Source organism: Symphalangus syndactylus, chromosome 20, assembly GCF_028878055.3.
Source record: "Symphalangus syndactylus isolate Jambi chromosome 20, NHGRI_mSymSyn1-v2.1_pri, whole genome shotgun sequence".
NCBI classification, from domain to species: Eukaryota; Metazoa; Chordata; class Mammalia; order Primates; family Hylobatidae; genus Symphalangus; species Symphalangus syndactylus.
In genome coordinates, this window is record NC_072442.2 from 12,559,772 (window position 1) to 12,568,025 (window position 8,254).

Consider the following 8,254-nt stretch of genomic DNA (forward strand, 5'->3'; position numbering starts at 1 on the left):
ACACCACGTGAGGGGCCGGGTGTGGTGGCTCACGCCTGTAATCCCAGCACTTTGGGAGGCTGAGGTGGGCAGATCACGATGTCAGGAGATCGAGACCTTCCTGGCCAACATGGTGAAACCCTGTCTCTACTAAAAATATAAAAATTAGTTGGGCATGGTGGCACGCACCTGTAGTCCCAGTTGCTTAGGAGGCTGAGGCAGGAGAATTGCTTGAACCTGGGAGGCGGAGGTTGCAGTGAGCTGAGATTGTGCCATTGCACTCCAGCTTAGGCAACAGAGTGAGACTCCATCTCAAAAAAAAAAAAAAAGAAAAAGAAAAAAACGTGAGGACAAAGCAAGGAAGCAGCTATAGACAAGCCAAGGAGAGAGGCCTCAGAAGAAACCAGACCTGCAGACATCTTGATCTTGGACTTTCCAGAGCCTCCAGAACTGTGAGAAAATAGGTTTCTGCTGTTTAGGCCACCTAATATCCGGTATTTTGTTATGGCAGTCTTGGCCGACTAATACATCCAGCTTCACGGAAAAGTAATATTTTGAGTTGGGCTGTCAAAGTGCCTGGCTCTATTTATATGAAGCCGAATGGAAACCATAAGCTCATTAAAAGTTCCTTTTTTCAGAAAAATTGTTTCAAGTTTTGAGGATAACATATTAATATCTAACCTCCTAAGAAAGTTCTTCTTCTTCTTTTTTTTTTAACTTTTATTTTAGGTTCAGGGGTACATGTGCAGGTTTGTTAAATAGGTAAACTCATGTTATGGGGGTTTGCCGTACAGATTATTTTGTCACCCAGGTACTAACCCTAGTACCTAATAGTTATTTTTTCTGATCCTCTCCCTCTTCCCACTCTCCACCCTCAAGTAGGCCCCAGTGTCTGTCGTTCCCCTTTGCATCCATAAATTCTCATCATTGGGCTCCCACTTATAAGTGAGAACATGCATTATTTGGTTTTCTGTTTCTGCGTTAGTTTGCTAAGGATAATGACCTCCGGCCCCATCCATGTTTCTGCAGAAGATATGATCTCATTCTTTTTCATGGCTATGCATTATTCTGTGGAGTATATGCACCACATTTTCTTTATGTAATCTGTCATTGATGGACATTAGGGTGATTCCATGTCTTTGCTATTTTGAATAATGCTGCAATGATCATACGCAGCATGTGTCTTTATGGTACAATGATTTCTATTCCTTTGGTTATATACCCAGTAATGAGATTGCTGGGTTGAGTGGTATTTGTTTTTTAGCTCTTTGAGGAATCACCACACTGCTTTCCACAATAGGCGAACTAATTTACACTCCCATCAACAGCGTATAAGCGTTTTCTTTTCTCTGCAACCTGGCCAGGATCTGTTATTTTTTGACTTTTTGGTAGTAACCATTCTGACTGGTATGAGATGGTATCTCTTTGTAGTTTTGATTTGCATTTCTCTAGCTCACTAAAAGTTTCCAAGGGTCCAGTGGTTTCAGGAAGTCCATTATTACTAAGAGAAAATGGTATTCTATTACTAGTAACAATTGTATAAAGCTAGAGAAAAAAGTGCCCTATTACTAGTAGCAATTGCATAAAGCTAGGACTGACTTCAATCCTGGAACAGTGAAGGATCACCTAAGAGGCAGACTATCATTACATTGTCATCATCACAATTCACATGGACTGAGAGCTTACTATGTGCTAAGTTCTCTTCTAACTGCTTTACATGCACTGAGCTATCCAATCCTCCCAGCAACTCTATGGAAGTTTATCCCTCCATTTTACAGATGAGAAAACTGAGGCACAGACAGGTTGAGGAAGTTGCCCAAGGTCGTATGTTTTTATGTGGCAGAGCAAAGGCTTGAATCTAGGCGGCGGCAATGGAGCCTGCACTTATAACTTCTATACTGTACCTCCTTTTCTATATGTTCCCCTGTCTACAGAAGGCTTTTTTCCGTAACACTGAGATGTGCTAGCTCTTAGCTCAGCCTTCTGTTAGCACCAACCTACTTTTCAGCTTTATTTTTCATTATTCACATATATTTAGAAAAACTGTGTCATCCCTTGTCTCTCCACTTTTCCTTAACTCTCCTTCCCATTACCTTGCCTCATTGATTAATTGATTGATTGATTGCTGTTCTAGTTTCTTATGCCTTCTTTGCTCATCCTTACCTAAAATCCATCTTTAATACCAAGTCCAAATCCTACCTCCCCCATAACATTTTACATTACCCTTCTCCTCTTAAAATTTCATTGTATGCACAACTAATTTAGAATCAGTAATGTACTTCCCTATTAAAATTCTATGATGACTGAATATTGTATACAAATCTTCGTAAGATTTAACTTTTCACCAGTTTTGTGTTGCCTCTTTAAAATAGATTTAGTTCACTGAGGATAGGGACAAAATATCTACTATATATGATACTTTGTACATAATGAAAGTGTAATAGAAATTTATTGATTTTTTTTTTAAGACAGAGTTTCACTCTGTCATCCAGGCTAGAGTGCAGTGGCGCAATCTCAGCTCACTGCAACCTCTGCCTCCTGGGTTCAAGTGATTCTCCAGCCTCAGCCTCCCAAGTAGATGGGATTACAGGCAGGCCTGGCTATTACACCATGCCTGGCTAATTTTTGTATTTTTAGTAGAGATGGGGTTTCTCCATGTTGGCCAGACTGGTCTCGAACTTCTGAGCTGAAGCGATCCACCTGCCTCGACTTCCCAAAGTGCTGGGATTACAGGCGTGACCCACCACACCAATTACAGACCTGTAACTGATTTGTTTTGATTTGGGAAAACAAAAAACAGTGGAGATAGAGGAAGGAAATAAATGTGGCCAACAAGGCCATTCTAATTTATAGCTAGCACCATTTTGAATGAATTATATATGTTAGCTCCTTTAATCTTTACAATGTTTCTGTAAGAGAAATACTATTATTATTATTAATTATGATTATTATTTGAGATGGAGTCTCACTCTGTCCTCGAGGCTGGAGTGCAGTGGTGTGATCTCGGCTCACTGCAACCTCCGCCTCCTGGGTTCAAGCGATCCTCTCACCTCAGCCTCCCAAGTACCTGGGAATACGGGTGTGTGCCACCACTTCTGGCTTTTTTTTTTTTTTTTTTTTTTTTGTATTTTCAGTACAGATGGTGTTTCACCATGTTGGCCAGACTGGTCTTGAACTCCTGAGCTCAGGTGATCCACCCGTCTCGGCCTCCCAAAGTGCTGGGATTACAGGTGTGAGCCACCGCGCCCGGCCGAGAAATACTATTATTATCCTCATTTTATAGATGAGGGAAATGAAGCCTAGAGGTACTATGCGGTTTGTCCACCATAGCACAGTGCAGGCAGCTGCAGTCTGCCTCTCCGCCAGCAGAGGGTATTAAGAGACCACAACCATGTGTAAGTCCAAGATTTATGGTCCAATTTTCCTTCCCATCAGGATCAGGAAATGGACAATAATGGCTTTTGGATGATCATGGAGTTTTCTCATTTTCCAGTTCTTTATATCACCAGTGACATTCTTTGGGCAACAACAGAAAAAATAAGCTAATTTTTTCCCACATGACCACACACAGTTTGCCTCTGGCTCATTTCTCTCTCCTCCTCACACTCTCAGTCTCCTTCCCAACTTCCAGGAACTGTTTTCCCCTATAATAATGCATTTGCTGGAATTATCTGTGGGGAATTTCCAAATCCCAGGATACCACCAAGCCTCAGGGCTCAACGGTGACTCTACTCCCCTCAGCTATTGGCCCTCAGCACTCTTAAGACCATTTTATTATTGCAAGCCTGGAAAATGAAATCACTTCGGAAGAAGATACCCTCCCAGTTCCGCAATGCACTCAAAAAAGTGTCTTTTGGATGATCTTTTGTTTGGCAGATTTGTAGTTTAAAATGGTGGCGGGGGTGTTTTGTAGGGACGGAATGTGATTCTGCTCTATGTCCTCATGTTATTGACCATCTTCAAAAAGGATTTTTACTGCTAGAATGTGAGAAAAAGAGAAAGGAAAAGTTATTTGGACCAATTATCTCTGGCTGCTAAGGAACATTCAGAGATGAAAGCTGCCACAGCCAGAAACAATATTTCTCTCCTGGTGGGGATTCTCTGGTTTCCACAGAGTCCTTCACTTCTGAGAATATGGTTTAAGTAGCAAGAATTTTTAATTTAGCCAAGATCTAGTGAGCCATAGCTTCTAGAAGTCGCTAGGCCTGCGGGATCCAGTTTTTCTCACTCTGTGGCTCTTTCCCTCCCATCTACTCTTATTGTCAACTAAAGTGACCTGTCAGGGAAACTGTGTTTTCTTTATAGGTTTGCATGAGGGTGACACTATAGGCAATTTGAAGTATCTTTTTCCTTCTTGGAGAGAAACACCGCATGTGCACACTTACCAAGAGAGGGCACCCTCTGAGCAGGAATTTTCTCTTGTAGTCCATTTTACAGTCAGAAAAAATAGGCTGCCACTCTACAGATCAGGGGAGAAGAGAACTATCAACTTAGGTTTGAACACCCTGCGTCTGTCCTCAGAAAGCATTAAACTTAGCAGGGGTGGCAGAAACCAGGGTCTGCTACTTAGCCCCAGAAGACTAACACCTACCCCTTTTTCTGCACCTGCGTGCAGCTTCATGTGCATGTTCATGCTGGCCTTTTCCTGAAATGCCTTTCCCTTTCTGCCTCCTCTGGAAAACTCCTAGTCACTGGTCAGAGTCTTAGGTTGCACCCTTCACTTTTCAGCCTTCTCTCCTCTATATTCCAGAACTTTTCACATGCCAGGATTAGAGCACATATTACTCATTATTTTTAGTGTGTCTTACTATTTGCACTATGAAGCCCTTAAAAATCTAGATTGTTTTATCTCATTGTTCTCCGACTGCCTAGCCTCATGTGAGGCACAATAATAAATGCCTGACAAATGCTTGTCGCCTATGTGAACACATAAATCAATACCATTGCTCAGGATTACTTACTAACCAGGATAACATCACAGGTGGGTGGGATTATTCAAGGAAGTTCTTTGTTTTTCAGTTTTATATAATATATATTTTTAAAGATAGGGACTTGCTGTGTCACCCAGGCCTGAGTGCAGTGGTGTGATTATAGCTCACTGCAGCTTCAGGCTCCTGGTCTCCAGTGATCCTCCAGCCTCAGCCTCCCATGTCGCTTGGATTATAGGCGCACACCACCAAGCACAAGCACAGCTATTCAAGGAAGTTTTTTTTTTCTTTTCTTTCTTTCTTTTTTTTTGAGATGGAGTCTCGCTTTTGTCGTCCAGGCTGGAGTGCAGTGGCACGATCTTGGCTCACTGCAGTCTCTGCCTCCCGGTTTCAAGCAATTCTGCCTCAGCCTCCTGAGTAGCTGGGATTACAGATGCCTACCACCACACTCGGCTAATTTTTGTATTTTTAGTAGAGACAGGGGTCTCACCATGTTGGCCACGCTGGTCTCAAACTCCTAAACTCAGATGATCTGACCGTCTAGGCCTCCCAAAGTGATGGAATTACAGGCGTGAGCCACTGCACCAGCTTCAAGGAAGTCTTAAACCTGTAACGTAATTGTTTTTACTCTTTCTGCTAAGATAGTTGGAAGAAAATGCAATTTGTATATACAGAAAAGTAGCTAAAGAGCTTTGGATGAAGAACCAGGAAATCTGGGTAGAATTGAAGCTCTGCCACAAACTGCCTGTGTGACGTTGGATAAGTCACTTATATTAGTGACCTCATATTTTCAGGGGATTCCTTCAGATGTTTGTTCTGGGTCTGTCTAGCACCAACTATTTAAACTTGTGTAAAGAAGAACTCATAGATGTTGACATTTATTCTGAAGAAAAAATGGAGGTGACAGAACTATCCTTCTCAGGTTTCCTCTTACTGCAGTATACAAGAGATATTCATACAGAGACAATACAAAGCAGAATATGGTTAAAAAATGCCAGTTTGTTTTACAAATAAGCAGCCGAATTTTGCCCAACAACTCATAATTAATTTACCATTAAAAATATTTCATACTATATATCCAGGCTGGGAGCAGTGGCTCATGCCTGTAATCCCAACACTTTGGGAGGCTGAGATGTGTGGATCACTTGAGTCTAGGAGTTCAAGAACAGCTTGGGTGACATGGTGAAACGCCCTCTATACAAAAAATACAAAAGTATCCAGATGTGAGCCGGGTGCGGTGGCTCACGCCTGTAATCTCAGCACTTTGGGAGGCTGAGGCGGGTGGATCACGAGGTCAGGAGATCGAGACCACCCTGGCTAACACAGTGAAACCCCGTCTCTACTAAAAATACACACACACACACACACAAAGTATCCAGATGTGGTAGCACGTGCTTGTAGTCCCATCTACCTGGCAGGCTGAGGAGGGAGGAGGGAGGATCACTTGAGCCCAGAGGTCGAGGCTGTGGTGAGCTGCAAGGCACCACTGCACTCCAGCCTGGGTGAGGGACCCAGACCCTGTCTGAAAAACAAACAAACAAACAAACAAACAAAAAAACAAAACAAACACATTTTATGTAATATTGAAACCTAACTTTTCCTTCTCAATAAGTTAGCCTATGCAAATACAGCTCAGCTGTAGCAGATGAATCTTCATTGCTCATTTAGGTAAGTGCATCCTCAGCCATCTTGCTGATAAACTGAGACTGTTTCCATCGTCATTGATAGAAGATGCAAATAAATCCCTTTGGGGATGATGTGTTTAACTAATATTTCATCATCAAACTGAAAGCTGAGTTCTCCTCCAAAGCCCTAGTGAGGAAAGAGAAATAAAAGAGAAAGTTTGATCTGAAAACAACAAAGATTTATAAATCCCCAGAAGGATCTCTAAACTCCATGGGGATTTGGCAAAAGGTCATTTGGAATGGATTGTATGTAGCCAGGATAGGAACCCAATTTGGCTTCCAGAGATTGACTGAGGTGGTAAAGGTCGAGGGTAGGAGAGAGGAGGATTACAAATCAATCCAGCCCAGGGATGTGAAAACAGTTGGTGCTGCTCTAGGAATGCAGAATGATGTGGACTTCACCCTCCTGTCTGCCATTTACACACTATGCCCTACGGTCCTCCTTTGGCAATTGAAATATTAGGGGAGGCAGAAGGTTTCCCTTTTAGCAACTGGGATGGGAATCTAAGAGATTGTAGAGCTAATTAATACAGACTGCCCCAGAGGCAGCTAAAAATGCAGGAAAGGCTGGGCGCAGTGGCTCACGCTTGTAATCCCAGCACTTTGGGAGGCCAAGGCAGGCAGATCACAAGGTCAGGAGTTTGAGACCAGCCTGGCCAGCACAGTGAAACCACGTCTCTACTAAAAATACAAAAATTAGCTAGGCATAGTGGCGGGCGCCTGTAATCCCAGCTACTCGGGAGGCTGAGGCTGGAGAATCACTTGAACCCAGGAGGAGGAGGTTGTAGTGAGCCGAGATTGTGCCACTGCACTCCAGCCTGGGTGACAGAGCTAGACTCCACCTCAAAAAAAAAATGCAGGAAAGCAGAAGGAATTGCTTGGATGTAGAAATTCTCATTGGGGAATTGTCTAGGGGAAGGAGGAAGAAATAAGTGACAGGTTTTTTTTTTGACCCTCTTCCCTTAGGCAAGTTCAACTATTGGATTCAGGCAGCCAGGCACAGGGAAATAAATAAATTTTCCTATTTGAGCCTACCTAATAATAATGATTTAATTTCCCTTCTCCTCCCCACAGTCATGACAAAAGTTGTAGATATTGTGGACTTTCAGATTCCATTTCTATCTCCTTCCAACCCATCCTTCTGAAGCAAGATATCTTCTTAATCACTCCTATCATTACCAACTTTTAGTGGCACTCCATGGTTATTAAAGGACAAACATCTCAAGCATGCAAACATCTCCACAACCCCAACGCTGCCTGCCTTTCCCTTTTCTTCCACTGACCTCCTCACATGCCCAAGCTTCCCTCAGTAATGTGGCTGTTACTTGTAAGTTCATGCCCTTGCCCTCATGTTGGCTTGGTGATCCCTCACGGACTCTTCAAAACTGGATCCAATTGTCACCTTCTTTTGAAGTTTTTGTATCTTCCCATGCCAGAGGCTTTTGATAATCTCCTTATATTGTCTTAGCCTGCTATATATACCGACTTCCAGTTTTGTTTTCATTTCTCTTTCCCTAACTACACTGTGACCATTTATTATTCCTACTGTGGCCCTACCCCTTACTAGTGTCAGTCATAGGACTGATGAACAATAAATATTTGTGGAATCAATGAAGCTCTTGGTAGTTAACCTTTGGCCTTGATAAAGTGGACATGTTTTTA

At 42.6% G+C, this 8,254-nt stretch overlaps 1 long non-coding RNA gene across 1 annotated transcript; it reads right to left on the reverse strand.

Moving 5' to 3' along the window:
• Positions 1–3,730: 3,730 nt before the first annotated feature.
• On the reverse strand, positions 3,731–6,714 carry LOC129469604 (uncharacterized). Its single transcript, XR_010117973.1, has 3 exons — positions 6,503–6,714; positions 4,365–4,438; positions 3,731–3,957 (listed from the first exon to the last, which is right to left on the reverse strand). It is a non-coding gene; the product is annotated as an uncharacterized lncRNA (long non-coding RNA).
• Positions 6,715–8,254: the final 1,540 nt, after the last annotated feature.